Source organism: Camelus bactrianus, chromosome 3, assembly GCF_048773025.1.
Source record: "Camelus bactrianus isolate YW-2024 breed Bactrian camel chromosome 3, ASM4877302v1, whole genome shotgun sequence".
NCBI classification, from domain to species: Eukaryota; Metazoa; Chordata; class Mammalia; order Artiodactyla; family Camelidae; genus Camelus; species Camelus bactrianus.
Genome location: NC_133541.1, coordinates 87,261,536 through 87,277,810, shown reverse-complemented (window position 1 = coordinate 87,277,810; position 16,275 = coordinate 87,261,536).

Here is a 16,275-nt window from a genome sequence, read left to right as displayed (position 1 = left end):
TGTAAGTAGGTAGGTTGAATGGTGCCCCCCCCAAATATATACCCACCCAGAGCCTGTGAATATGACTTTATTTGAACACCAAGGTCTTGGCAGATGTAATTAAGGATCTTAGATGAGATCACCGTGATTAACCCACTGGACTGTAAATCATAGAGTGGAAGGCCATGTGAATACAGAGGAACAGCAATAGGGCCCCAGATGAGTAGCCAGATTTGAAACCTGACCCTAGTCCTAGAAGGGAATCAAAGCATTCATTCATTCAGTGGCTATTTTACAGAGGGTCACGATTTGATGGATGTGATTCAATCACATCATATAAGCAGGGTATTGGGAATGTATTTCTGTGACTTATAGGCCATCTGAACACCTTGGGGTTACCCTTGATCTGTAGACAGCACTGCTAATCCCAGGTCTTACCAATCAATGGATCTGGGATGTTAACATTTTACCTTGCTCAGGATGGTCTCAGGAACCAAGGAAGTACAGAGTTATTAGGAGAATGCCAGTGCCTGTCACTGAAAGTCAGTGCCTAGAGCAACAAGGCAATGCTTCTTTCCTCTTCAATTTCTTCACCCTTTAGGCAGCTGCCAATCATGTTTCCCTGGCACTTTTCCATGTTCTTCAAACATGATACAAATACAATAAACTTAGACTCCAGTGTTCCTGACTTAAAGTGTCATTATGTTATTGTCTCCCTATCTTCATTCTAGAAGGTGACTGACAGTGAGAGGGCAGTGCTCAGTCCAGAGGAATGGCTTTCTCACATGACCATTGTCAGGGTGTCTACTTAGCATGGCAGTGCCTTGGTTCTCTTCTGTGAAGCAAACACAAAACTACAAAGTGAAGGAAAATTGGAAATATGAGATATAAAATGGAAATACAGAATATAAATGTATATGTGTACACAGCCACCATGATGAGCCACATTTTAAGATGCTTCCAAGCATGGTGAGTATTAGACCTCACTGGGAGAGAAAGCTGAGAGCAGCCAGAGGATTACGAGTATGTCCAGATTACAGAGAGGGACCCGGGTGGAGTGAAATCAACAACTCCTTACTCGCAAAGGCAAGGTCTGGGTGCGTGGCAGAGCTCCTGAGAGTCCCTACAGCTATCTGACAACCAGCTGTGGCAAAGGAGATAGAGCTAAGTAAGGAAAAACTGACATATTGAAAGAAAAATTCACCTGTTGGGTGAGAGGTGAGAAGAGAGACGGAAGACAGTAACCAGTTCTTGGCAAGGTAAGAACTAAACACTAAATCAGTACACAGGAAATCCTGTGACAGAGGGACTTTCAGTGTGACCCAAAAAGAAGTTCAACTAGAAAACAGCAGAATCCAACCCACAGATGGGGTTTTTCCTTAATTTATATTTATGAAGCTTATAAAGACAATCCAGTTCACTCTTTTTTTAACATTTTTTTAAAAGATTATCCTTTTCTTTTTTTTTTTTTCTTGTTTTCATTGTTCAAACTCTTGTGTCGAGGGCTAACTTTCAATAAATCACAGCAAGGGAGCTGCTTTGCTATGTAGGAAACCCAGACCCAGAAGCAGGTCGCCTGCGAATGGTTTAGCACCAGGTTCCCCACAAACGTGCCATGTGTGACAGGCAGTTCACTCTTGAAGCCCCTCCACTATACTTTACCTTCAGGAAAAAAAAAAAGCTGGCCCACTGAAAAACAGCTTTCCAAGGCTATTCTGCTCATCTTTGACTATATTTTCATGTTGTCTATTCTGTTCTTTGCAGTGTGTGATGCTGTCTTGATTTCTGTTAGGATTTTGTTTTTCTCTCCCATTTCTTTTTGAGTTCTGCCAGTTCACTACTCATTTCTTTCTGCTGTTTTATTGTTATTCCTTTGTGCTTTTTCATCTCTTCTCAATGCTCTTACTTCAAAGGGCTCTTATGTCCCTCCCCTTTTTTTCAAAAGCCTTAATTCGAAGAAAAATAATAAGATGAAATGAACCAGCATGGAATATGTAAAAAGATACCCCCAAGGGAAAAAAAACACCAAAATATATACAGAAACACTTCAAGAAAAAAGTTAAGACAGCCAATTGCCGCACAAGAACAACTATACCACAAAGCTTATAAAGGAAGCAGATGAAGATCATGGGGAGTTTTCATGTAAAATTAACAAAGTAAACAGATAAATGAAATCATGATTTAAATGAATAAAATGTTAGAAGCATCAAAAAAAAAAAAAAGGCACTGACTCTACTGAAAACAAAGCCATGGAAATGGAGAACAACGTTGATAAAACTGAGCAAAACAAAATGAAAAAGAGAAAACACTTTAGAAATAGTAGACAGAAAATAAAAGAATATCACAAACAGACAAGAGTTCCAAAGTAGGCACAATCAACATTGCTGAAAAAGGAATCAAAACAAATAAGACAGAAGTTTGCTAAGAGGTTTAATAGAAAAAAAAGTTCCTAATATAAAAGATTGAAAAAGTATATTTTACCCCTCCAAAACTGATATAAAACAATCTACCCCAAGGTTTCAAAGATGGATTTAAAAGACATTATGAGCACCCATGCCAGAAAAATCAATCAAGTCCCCTGTGGGGGGCAGGTTGTCTAAGAAACTGAGCTCACTTTCCACGAGAACTGTCACTGCCAGGTGACAGGGGGCAGGTCTAAGGGCCCACCAGGCAGAGCAGTGATGCAGAAGTTTTATTCCCAGCCAAGGTGTTCTTCACAAATAAAGGCAAATAATACAAATTCCCAAACATGAGGGGGCTCAAGAATAATTGGAAAAATAATAGTTAAAAGACTCAAATATGACAGCTGTGGAAATCATGGAAGAGTAGAATTTAGCAAAAGGATAGAATATGAACACCATAAATAATTATGTTGAAAACAATCTAATAAGTATTGAGAGGAAGAATGAAGGAAAGCATATAGTATTAGGAGTTATAAGCACATTGATTTTTCTAATTTTACAAGGCAGAGTATCACTAGAAATGGTTTAAAGCTGATAAATCAGGCAATGGAGATAATCTTATTTTAGAATATAAAGGGAAACACTTAAAGATATACAAATACTAATACAATCATGTAAATTAATATAAATATCCTCTCATTACATAAGAAAACTCTTAATGATTTTAAATTTCCATAAATCAATTCATAAACTGTGAGCCTAGGGGGGAAAAACTGTTAAGAAGGTTTTTTTTTTAACTAAAAAAAAATGAATTTTAAGGATTTGGTCAATAAGCAAACATGCAAATGGAGATGACCAGCCTATTCTGCCATTAATGTAAAAGCTATGATAAATAGAAAAGTGAACAGATTAGTTGATTGACAGAATACAGAATGGAGCCTAAATATAGATATGGAATTTAGTATGATTAAAAACTATATATTTTGGAGCAGTGGAGAGAGCTTTGTTGGCCAACAAAGAGTTTTGGGAAAAAGTAACAGCCATCTGGAAATGGATCAAGCTAGATCCCCATCTCACTCCTATCAAGAGAAATTCCAAATAGATCAAAAGTTTTAAAAATTGTTTTCTTTGATCCAGCAATTCCAATTCCATGGATTTGTCCAATTTATATATTTGCTAATAAGTAATACACTAGTGTCAATATGGAATCATTTCTAAGACCTATTTTTTTAAAAATAATTTTCAAGGGTTTATTTGAGCAATCAATTAGGATCAGGCAGCATCAAAACAGTGCAGTTGGGAGTGCTCCACCCATAGGAGCAAGGGGCATGTTTTATAGCAAAGATGCAGAAGCAAAGCGAAGTAACTATCTGATTGGCTATAACTTAAGCAGTTGCCTTATTTGGGAAAGGCTGGTAGGTTGTTTGTGACTGGCTGTTCTTAAGGTTCCTTTTCTCAGATTCCAGTGCACTGACTGGTTTAGGTTTTTGTTTGCTCACATAGGCCACCAAGGCTTTAGAGCCACATCATTCCAGTAGCCTCTTTGTTTAATTATTTTCACACAGATTAACCCAGAGGTTGGCAGACTTTTTCTATAAAGGGCTTTTAGGCTTTACGGGCCGCCCAGAGTCTGCTGCACCCACTCAGCTCTGCCATTGTGGAAGGAAGTGAGCCAGAGACGACACATCAGTGAGTGAGCTTGATGGCTGTGTTCCAAAAATCTTTATTTATGAACACTGAAATTTGAATTTCACATGATTTTCATGTGTCACAAAAATCTTTTTTTTTTTTTTTTCCTGACCATTTAAAGATGTAATACCCATTCTTAGTTTGTGGGCCATACAAAAACAAGCAGCGGGCTAGATCTGGCCCACGGGCCACAGCTTGCTGACCTCTGGGCTAGTCAAATGAGAGAATGGGTGACCAAATACAGAGCAGACTAGGAATTTCAGAGGTGTAGGTCCCAGTCCTTCCTTGGCACTGAGTGATCCTGACACAGAAAAGCCAAACTGAAGCCCTGAAATAACCGGTTTTCCCAGTTGTAAGTTAGGGAAAGCAATTCAAATCTATTTCCTCAAGTTCTCGTTAGTGATAAGTGTAAATGGCAGCGAGGAAACATTTTACAACTCAAAAGGACCTAAGTTTCATTTTTATTTAAAAAAAAAAGCAAAGTACAAAAGAGTATGTCCAATATGTTTATACTTACATAGAGATATATATAGTATGATTTTTTGTGTATATGTGTATTCATACAAACACATACTTTATATATATACATATTTTATACATACACACACACACACACATTTTACACATGCATAGAACATTTCTAGACAGTATGTGCAATATATGCAAGAAACTTAATGGTTACCTCTGGGGAGGATCCTTTTCTTATATAACCATCTGTATTATTTGCATTTCCATGATTGGCATACATTGCTGTTTGGATTAGTAAAAAGATATTTAAAAGCTCCAGGTAGCAGATGTACACAGAGAAGCTGCAAACTCAGTATACTTCCTGGGACCCTGGGATCCCAGTAATAATGCACTCACTGCATAAGTTACAGGCAGTGTTGGTACAGGTTATAAAATATTTGATTAATTACAAAAGATGCATGGAGTGAGAGTTCTGTTACACTGCCAAGTATATCCTTTAATCAAAGACTTAATTCTAGAGTCACTAGTCTAATATCTTAATATCAGGTGTGAAGATAGAAAAGTTATATTTAGTACATATATTCTAGAAAAATAAAATATGGTTTAAGAAATTATGGAAATTACTTCAATACAAATGTGGTCTCCTTTACTTGAGGGCAGATGCTTTAATTCAAGGCATAATTAGAATAAATTGTGAGAAATATCTGGTAATGTTTAAGGACCACAAATACAAAGGTCACAGTCAAAATAATTCTTTTGTGAGAGAGTTTAATATAAACATTTTGTTTTCCTAAACAATTTACAGATGTTGCATGGAAAAAGATCTCAGTTAAAAGACAGAGCTTTGTCATAGTCTTGGTGCTCTAGAGAAAAATCTCTGAGAAACAGAATAACAGTTACCGAAATATTTTGAAGGTCCCCTCCCCACCACAGGGACTGCAGCTGATTCTATGTTTAAAAACCATGGTCCTTCCTCATGCACGTTTCTAACTAAATGGACTGAATAACCAAAGGCAATTTAAAATATCAGTGGCTGTTATGGGGAGCTTTTGAAATCCCTAAACTTAATTTTCTTAAAATCAAATTGGACTGTAATAGTTCAAAAATTTCTAGAACAGAATGGAATCTCTGTTTTGATTGGTATTTTGAGGCTTCCAAACATTATAAAGAGCCTAAAATTGCCTCTCTGCAAATGAGATTTTTAAGATGAACTGAGATGAATAAACAAGTAAAGATAAAATGGCTCCCAAAGCCTCAGATGCTTCTTTCTTGGCTTCTTTGTCTCAGGCTCTGCCTCCAGCACCATCTTCCTCCATCCCTTCTGCACCGCCTGCACCTTCTCATACCCTCAGCTGCCTCATACTAATTCTCTCATCAATGTTCCCCTTTTCTGTGCAACTCTGCCCACTCCCTTTCCCTCTGAACTTATTAGAACTCTCTCTTTAAAACTAAGCCTTCTGAGGATCCAGCGGCTAAGCCTTTAATTTCTTATACTCTCTGGACTAAAGGTAAACTGCCAGCCATAGTCAAAGATTTTCCCAAAGTAACCGAAGATCCTCACAGAGTTGCTGAGGAATTTAATTCAGCCATTCCAATGTATCAACCTGGTTTCATGTCAGAATTTCTTTCTCCCACGAATGAAAACTGTCATTTGCCCTATTAGCAAACAAAGGCTGCCGAGCCATCAAGCCCTCAGCCACTATGCCTGCCCTGAAAATGGGCTGCCCACTGCCAAACCCTCAGCCACTGCCACCATTCCCAACGGCGAGCCCTCAGGGCACTCAGGGTGAGAAAGAATAGGGTACTGCTCCCAGATAGTTGCAGTGCGTATGTGTCAAAGGAATGATTTCAATGAGCCCAGAATCGTGCAGCTTCCTATATATAGAAAAGGGCTAAATTCATTAACTTGAGATGTCTGTTTTCTTTAATTAACAGCAATATTTTGATGTTCTGACTACTTGGTTTTTATTGCAAAACTCATATATCCTGGCTCCTCCCTTACCTCTTTGGAGCAGTCCCTCAAAGCTATCTGAGATACTGTCTTCTGGGCTTAAGTCCTCAGTTTTGTCCACCAAATAAAATATAATTCTCAACTTTTAGGTTGTGCTTTTATTATTTTTTTAGTTGACACTCCCAAAAGGGAGAAATAATTCTAAAATTTGACAGTAGTCATCAAGTAACCAACCAGGTCAATTAAATAACCGACATCTTTTATTTGTTATGAGCTGATTCTGACGCAGGAAAACAGATGTGGGGCATGAGGAGGGCCATGTCCCAGGCTTCGGTTGAGCCCCTGGGATGTGCCCCGCCAGGTGTGGGTCCTTGGCTTCACTCAGGAAAGAATTCAAGAGCGAGCCACTGTTGAGTAAAGGTAGATTTATTCAGAGAGATACACTGAAAGGCAAGAGAAAGGTCATGAGGTGTGGGGGTCGGGTGCTCAGATTAAAAAATAGGTACACACTCCATAGACAGAGTGCTGGCCATCTCCTAACAGAGAGAGGCGCCCTTGAGGCACTGTGTTGCTAGTTTTTACGGGCTTGGTGGCTTCCTATGCTAATAAGTGGAAGGACCAGTCTAAGTAGCCTGGGGAAGGGGCTGGGATTCCCAGGAAGCTGTCCATTTCCCACTCTTTGACCTTTTGTGGCTAGTGTTGGGATTGCCATGGCGCCTGTGGGCGTGTTATTCACCATGTTAATATATTACAATGAGCATATAATTAAGCTCAAGATCTACTAGAAGTTAAATCTCTCCTCATCTTGAGCCTCAAGGCCTACTGGGGGTTGAATCTTTCACCATTTTGATGTTAATTGCTGTAGCATTCCTTGAATGGCTGTGCCCTGCCCCCTTCCATCCTGTCTCAATTCCAGAAACACTGGTCATTTGTCCCCATTGAATCAGCCACCATCCTACTTACAGGCAAAACCTCCAACTATTGTTGGCAAATCTCTCAGCACATCCCCCATCAAGATTCAAACAGATCCCTTAAAACCTCTACCCAGAATCAACCAATATCTTATAAGTAAAGACGTCCTTCAAAGCATAAAGCCCATAATATATTACAAGACTCAAGGCCTTATTATCCTTTGCACTAGTCCCTGGAATAATTCTATTTTACCAGTGAGAAAAACTAAGGGCCAAGGGTGGAGGTTTGTCCAGGGCTTCCAAGCAATAAACAACTTTGTTATCCTTCAACACCCTATTGTTTCTAACCCTCATACTTACTAACATCCATCCCCACCAGAAGCAAATTCTTTACTATAATTCATTTACTCAATGCATTTTTTAGTGTTCCAGTTGGTGAATCTAGCCAACGCCTTTTTGCCTTCACTTGGGAAGAAAAACAATTCACCTACACAGTAATGCCTCAGGGTTTTGTTGAGTCCCTCCTACTTCTCACAAATCCTGAAGGCTGATCTGAATGATACAAAGTCCCCTAGGGGTTCTACTTTGTTACAAGATGTGGATGATTTGCATCTTTGCTCTCCTTCTCAAACCTCCTCATAGGAAGACAGCATCTACTTGCTAAAGTGTTTAGCCTTAAAGGGACGTAAGTTTACCAAAGAAAAACTGCAGTTTGCCCAAACTCACATTTGATATCTATGGCCTCTGATATCAGAACAAGGGCACCACCTACATCCAGGTAGGCTTCATGGTGCCCCAAGTTTCCCAAGATCCAAAACTAAGCACCTATTGCAAAAAGTTCTTGAGCTAGAGGATTATTGCTGGAACTGGAGTCCACATTTCTCTCATGGCAAAACTACTGTACGTTTTACCAAAGAATAACAGACCCAACCTAGTTTTGTGGGAAGAACTGGATGGCATAGCATTTGAAGTCTTAAGGGAAAGTTTGATGAACCCCCTTGCCCTTGGACATCCCAATTATCAGATCCTCTTTTTCCTTTTTGTTTATGAAAAGGAAAGGAATGCCCTTGGAGTGCTCACCCAAACACACTGGGACCACCATCAACCCAGAGGGTATTATAGTCAGCAACTGGACCTGCCCTCGTGCATTAGTGAAACTGAGCAGCACCCTGTAGGGGGCACCCCCACCAACCCCTGCTTCTTGTTTATAGAAAAGCTGCAGTCTCTCAAGCCTCCCTGAGTCACAGGGGCAGGCTTAAGCCCCTGATGATTCGGCTGAGTTATTTTACAGACAATCTAACCCCAGGTGAGCAGCTTTTGGCAGGAAAGAGCTCTCTGCAGGAGGCCCCTTTTGTCTTGCAATTAACCTTAAGCCAGGCACCTCCATGCCTTTCTTTTGATCATATAATACCTTGCCTAACCTGTTGGTTCTTTCCTAGATCAAAGAAGTAGAAATGGGTAATAAGTTACTAACAGATGACCAGATTTCTTCCTCAGCTTCTCTTTGGGTAATCTCATAAACAAACTGTGTGAACAAGATCGCATCTAAAGAAAATTCACAGAGAACTGACAGTCCTGCACACAGCGGGGATGGCAATGAAGCCTGCACACGAAGGCTGTGCGCAGTCCTGAGGTGGCTGACTCTGACCCCTATCTCAATGACCACTTCCGTTTTTCTCTTTAAAACTTCCATGGCTGAGCAGAATCTTCAGAGACGGCCTGTGGGGACATAAGTCCATTATGTCCCCAGGCTGCCAGCATTCTGATTAAAAGCAATTTTCCTTTCTATCAACATTGCCTCTGCTTATAGATTTAATGAGCGGCAAGCAGCCAGCCCATGTTCAGTTAACATTAGAGCCATTACTGCCACTGCCCTTTTGGTTAAGGCCACGAGGAGAATCACGGTGAGATCCTCTTGAACCATTTTTGCACATTAAGCAGTAGAAGCTCTCCTGAATTCTCATCACACTCAACATTTCTCAGTCAGCCACCTCTCCTCCTATGAAGCCCTTTTTGTTAATAATCTTCACGTAACTCGTTTACATTGTAATAACCTGAACCCTGCAACTGTTTCCTGTTCTGTCACTAACACAGTCCCTCAAGACTGCTTAAGGCTGATGGATCACCTCCTGACTCCTCGTGATGATCTGCAGGAAATTCCTTTGGGTAACAGTGACTTCTCATGGCTCACTGATGGCTCTTATTTAAAAGGTGACAATGGTGAATATTGTGCTGGGTATGCTGTAACTGCTTTTGATGCTTTTGAGGACCTGTGACTACTTTGGACCAACAGGGCTGAATTACATGCTCTTAAGCTTGCACTTTAACCAAGAGCAAAAGTGCCAATATTTATCCTGACAACAGATATGCTCTTCGGAGTAGCTCATGATTTTAGGACATTGTGAGGACGATGCGGCTTCCTTATTTCCAGCAGAAATACAATTTTAAGTAGCCCCTATGTTCAGAAACTATTGGATGCAATACGTTTACCTACAACTTTAACTATTATTAAGATTCTGGGGCATTCTGAACTTGACTGGCTGGATGCTAAGGCAACTCACCTTGCTAACATTTCTGCAAGGAATGCTGTCCTTAAAGAAACCAACAGCAGTCAAACATCTGTCGTGGTCCAAAGGAATAGTTCCCCAAATAATAACTTGGAAAAACTGGCTAGAGAACCCAACAGTTGGCCTCAGAAAAGGAAAAACAAGATTGAAAATTCAACGATTGCTGGTTTGATAAAGAGAAAAAGCTCTCATGGACCAAACAACAACCTAGTCCTAGCAGAGACTCTCACCTCTCCTCATCACTGATCATGTATTAAACCACTGGTCTACTGATGAAATGATTGCAGTCATGAATCAATACTGGTGGGGAAGAGATTAACCAAAGTTTCTACATCATTTGTCCCACTTATCTAAATTGCAACCCAGGGAAGTCTGTCCACACTGCTCCCAGACATTTTAAACTGCCTAATGGACTGACAATTCCAGGTCTGGTAAACGGGTTACATACAACTTCCTCCTCTAATGGATATAAATATGTTTTATTTATAGTCTGTACGTGTTCACACTGGACTGAAGTTTCTCCTTGCAGACAGGTTACTGTGTCTTCTGTAACTAAAGTCCTTTTGAAAAAGATTATCACTATTTGGGGAACTCCTCTCAAACTCCTCATACTAGTCGAAGAACCCATTTTACTGGTTAGGTACAAGTTTGTGCTGTTTGAATGGTTTTACAACACTCACTTCGCTTATCATTCTCAATCCTCTGGTTTAGTAAAATGCACTAATGGCCTTATTAAGACTCAACTGGCAAAATTTGTAAAGACTCTAAATAACCTGGGCCACAAGCATTGCTATGATTCCTTCTAAATCTCAGATCCACCCATTTTAGAATTCATAAACTCTCAACAGGATGCCCAATGCACTTGGCTCCTGCCTCTTTGGACCCACAACTGATAAAAGGAGAAATATTCCAATATTGCAAAGGCCTAATTGCTTCTATTAAAAATAACCATGTTAAGGTAGAGCAATCTTTTCCCAGTGCACTTTTGGGAGACTTAAGCATCACACCTTTAGACCTGGAGATTTCCTCTACTGGAAAAGACATTTTCAGAGAGACTCCTTTCAACCTCATTGGAAGGGCTCTTATCAGGTACTGCAAACCAACACTGGTACCACAAAACTCTGGAGAATAGACCGTTGGATTCATGTGACATACCTAAAGTCAGCACCAACTAGACTGATTTTTCACATCATATGGTGACCTGAAAGCAAAGATTTCCTGGAATCAAAACAGACAACATCGGATGGCTTTCCCAAGATATCTGGACCAGGCCTGCTGGAAGTTTGTCACCAAGCCTCTGATGATGACTTAACACTTCAGATGATTTCCAGTGTCTATAATCTTGATAACATAAGACTTTAGGTTAAAAGTGTCTGAGAGTTCCCCTCTTACCCCTTCTTGAATGTGACCTCAATAGGTTTCCAATCTGTGCCCTTACCTTTCCACATGAGAAACTATACCCAGAAAAAAAGGGTCTTTCCTGGCACTGAGCGACCAAAAGCCACTAAAATTGGAAAACCTGGCTCTTAATCACTGATGCTTTCAGGGAAAAACCTTGATCAGAAGGGGAAATATAAAGAAATCAATAAACAGAAGCCTCATTCAAATAGTCAGGAGAGCAGCATAGGGAGCTCCCATGCTCTTCAACAACAGCAGAGCCCAAAAGGAAGAAGAAAGACTCCTCCTCTTTCCTGGCAAGGACTCAGCCAATAAAAAGCCAGGAACTCTTTGCTTATCATAACCACCCAACTTCCTTCTCCTCTCTATAAAGTACTCTTTTTCCCTTGCTATGTGGGAACTTGTGCATGGTTTACCAGGACAGCAGACCCCAAATTGCAATTCTCTGCTGATCCTGAATAAATACATTTTTGCTGGAGAAATAACTGGCAGTCTATTTGTTTCAGGTCAAGATCTAGGGAAAAAATGTCTGACCATCCTAAGAAGAAGGCTAGGCAGATATAAGACACAAATAGATTTCAACAACTAGAGATCCACATGTGAAAAATTAATTTGGACCTACACACCATATGCAAAAATTAAATCAAAATGGATCAAGGACCTAAAAGTAAGAGGTAATACTATAAAACTTTTAGGAAAGAAACTTAGGTGAAAATCTTCTTGACCTTGAGTTAGGCAATGGTTTAGCAAAAGCTCAAGGAACAAAAGGAAAAATACATAAATTGAATTTCATCAAAATGAAAAACATGTAAGCATCAAAGAATGTTACCAATAAAGTGAAAGACAATCCATGGAATGGAAGGAAATATTCACAAATACATAAGTGATAAGGGTCTAGTATCCAGAATATATTTAAAAAAACAAAAAACAAAACAAAAAACCCCTCCTACTCCTCAACAACAAAGAGGCAAACAACTCAATTAAAAATGAGCAAAAGACTCAAACACGCATTTCTCCCATATATATATACACAGACGGTCAATAAACACATGAAAAGATACTCAACACCATTAGTCATTAGAGAAATTCAAACCAAAACCACAATGAGATACCACTTTATACCTACTAGGATGGTTATAATTTTTTAAATTATTCTGAAAAATGAAAAATAACAAATGTTGACAAGGATGTGGAGAAATTAGAATCTTCACTTATTGCTCTTGGTGGGAATGAAAAATGGTACACTGTGGAAAAATTTAGTACTTCCATAAAATGTTAAACATAGAGTTACCACATGGTCTTGCAACTCTTGAGACTTCAGAGACAAAGTCTACACAAAAACTTGGTCACAAGTGTTAACAGCATTGCTATTCAAAATAGACAAAAGGTATAAACAATCCAAATGTCCCTTAATTGGTGAATGGATAACCAAAAATGGTATATACATACAGTGGAATATTATTCAGCCATAAAAAGGAAAGAAGTACTGTTACATGATACAATTTGTTTGAACCTTGAAAACCTTACGTTAAGTGAGAAAAGCCAGTTCCAAAAGGCCAAATATTGTGTAATCTCATTATATGAAACGTTCAGGATAGGCAAATCAACAGAGACTGAAAATAGACTAGAGGTTGCCAGGGGCTGGGGTGTTGAGAGGGAATGGGGAGTGACTGCTTAATGAGTGCAGGGTTTCTTTTGAGAGTGATGAAAATGTTCTGGAATTAGATAGTGGTGCTGCCTGCACAATGTACTTAATGCCACTGAATTATACACTTTAAAATGGTCAAAATAGTGAATTTTTAAGTGAATTTGATCTCAATGATAGATAGGAGATAAATAGCATTCTACAAGATGTAGCCTATTTTAAGGATTTTTTCAAATTAGAGAATAATATATTTTCAATGATAAAATGCCTAACAGGAAGAACACTTTTAGGTTAGTGATTGAGAATCTTGCTGATCTGCATTCATATTCTTTTTGGCCCCTAAAAGAAGTATTACCTTTATTTAGTGTCACACACAATTTATTCACTGTAGGTGTATTATGAAAGCACAAAAGATGGAAAGAGATAAATAAAATCTAAGCTAACTAGGTTTCCACATCTATACCAAAAACAATGTAGTATGATTAATATGAAACGCTCATAAACTGTCAGCTAAATGCATAGTACAACTTATATTACCAAGGACTCTTTAAAAGAGCAACTTGCTTTGAAACACTTCTTACATAGAAAGGTCTTTTTAAGAGTGGATTATTATCAGAGCAGCAGGTGAAAGATTTCTTTCATTTTTAACTACTGTTTTGTAATTCAGTAATTTTTATGTCATTAACTATACATTGCCTAAAGAAAAATTGAAGGTCATGGGTAGCAAATATTATAACAAAATTAATTTTGAAATAATTGTGCTTGCTCTCTGACTTTTTTGAGAACCACTCCCAGTCTCTTGATGGAATATTATAGGACAATATTGTAGCTATTCTTCCAAGAAACTTGGCTGAGAGAAAATGAGAGAAATACATGAATAACTAGATGGCGGAGCATGATCAATGGAGGGTGTTTTGTTTATATCTTTAGAGTTGGAGGGGCTTGACTATGTTTGTTTACTGAGGGAAGAATATATCAGGAGACTGGGCGAGTGTTGGCCCAGGTCTGTGGAGGAAGCCAAGTCTGGACCTAAGACACTGAATGGAGTCAGGAAACCATGGTCTAGGCCATGACCATCAGTGACCACAAGCAAGCAGGAAGTATAACACCATCATGTGACTGGAAGAGAGGAAAACTAGAAACACTTGAGCAACAGCACTGAGTACCATGCCAGGGAAGAAGGTTTTTGTTTGTTTGGTTTTTGCGTTTTGGCTTTTTTTAATTAATAGACTTTTCTTTTTTTTTTTTTTTTAGTGCAGTTTCAGATTCATAGCAGAATTGAGCAGAAAATACAGAGAGTTCACACATAGCCTTCCCTACCCACACATATATACTCCCCTACCCTCAACGTCCCTCATCAGTGTGGCATATTTGGTACAATTGATGAACCAACGTGGGCACATTATTATTAACCGAAGTCCATAGTTTGCATTAGGGTTCACTCTTGATGTACATTCTGTGGGTTTTGATAAACACATAATGACATGTAGCCACCACTACAGTTTCATACAGAGTAATTTCATTGCCCTAAAAAATCCCTTGTGCTCCATCTATTCATTCCTCCCTCCCTCCCTCTCCCCAAACCCCTGGAAACCACGATCTTTTTTTTTGTTTCTGTAGCTGTGCCTTTTCCAGAATGTCATTTGGTTGGAATTGTACAGTTTGTAGCCTTTTCAGACTGGCTTCTTTCATTTAGTAATATGTCTTTTAATTTTCTTCCATGTCTTTCATGGCTTGATAGACGATTTTTCTTTTTACTGCACATATATTTTTAAATTTACATATATGTACTGTTCATTATTTCTAAGAACATTTAGAGCTTTAGCTTTTTAAACTTACATAATTATCAAAGGAATAAAGCCAACCACAAAATAAGAATTAATTCAAAAAGATACACATACCCTGCTACTAACAGCAACATTATTTATAATTGCTAAGATATGGAAGCATCCTAAGTGCACATCAATAGTTGAATAGATAATGAAGATGCAGCACATATATATAACGGAATACAACTCACCCATAAAAAAGAAGGATATTTTGCCATTTGCGGCCCTTCTTTTTCACTTCAAAAACCAGATTTTTATAACTGACAGAGACATTTCCATTACATCAAAACCAACAAAATACCTAGAAATAAACTTAGCCAAGGAGGTTACTTATACTCTGAAAACTGAAATGACACAAAGAAATGGAAAGATTTCTTGGATTGGAAGAATCAACACTATCAAAATGGCCACACTACCCAAAGCAATCCACAGATCCAATGCAACTTCCGTCAAAATACTTGCAACGTTCCTTATAGAACTAGAACAAACAATTCCAAAATTTACAAGGAACCACTAAAGACCCTGAACAGCCAAAGCAATCTTTTGTAGGTCTTTTTTTCTCTCTTTCTTCTTCTTGTTCTCTTTTTTTATGGTTTGATGACTTGAGAAGTTCCTTTAACGTTTGTTGTAAAGCTGGTTTGGTGGTGCTGAAATCTTTTAGCTTTTGTTTATCTGTGAAACTTGTTATTTCTCCATCAAGTCTGAACGAGAGCCTTGCTGGATAAAGTATTCTTGGTTGTAAGTTTCCCCCTTGCATCACTTTAAACATATCATGCCACTCCTTCTGGCCTGTAGAGTTTCTGCTGAAAAATCAGCTGATAACCTTATGGGAGTTCCCTTCTATGTTATTTGTTGCTTTTCTCTTGCCAATTTTAATATTTTCTCCTTATCCTTAATTGTCAATTTGATGACTATGTGCCTTGGTGTGCTCCTCTTTGGGTTGATCCTGTGTAGTACTCTGCGCTTATGACTTAAACACAGGTTCATCCAACTACAAAGTCCAAACCTCCCAGCCACAGTACCCTATGCCCTAATGATGCCCCGTACCCTCCATCCTGTCCATAGTTTCTCACTGCTGCCTGTCCTTCAGCATCCCATATTTCCCCAGTGTCTGAGACTCCAGCTGCTCAACACCAAGGAAGCTTAATCTATTTGCTAAACGCCCTCTCCTGAGAAATAAAGACTCAGCACAAATCAATAGTCTTGACCATGAAAGCTGTGTTGATCCAGGTGTCAGAACTTGTTTAACACATTAGGATAGAAGTCTTTCTATATACTATTACTATATAATACAGAAAACATATAGTTTTCTGTTCTCTTAAGTATCATATAAGGTATAAATATATTTCCCTATGACTTAGGGCAGTACTTTTCAAACATTTTTAAAATTAGAACCCATTATTAAAAAAAATTTTTTCCCCTAAAACCTCACTGTA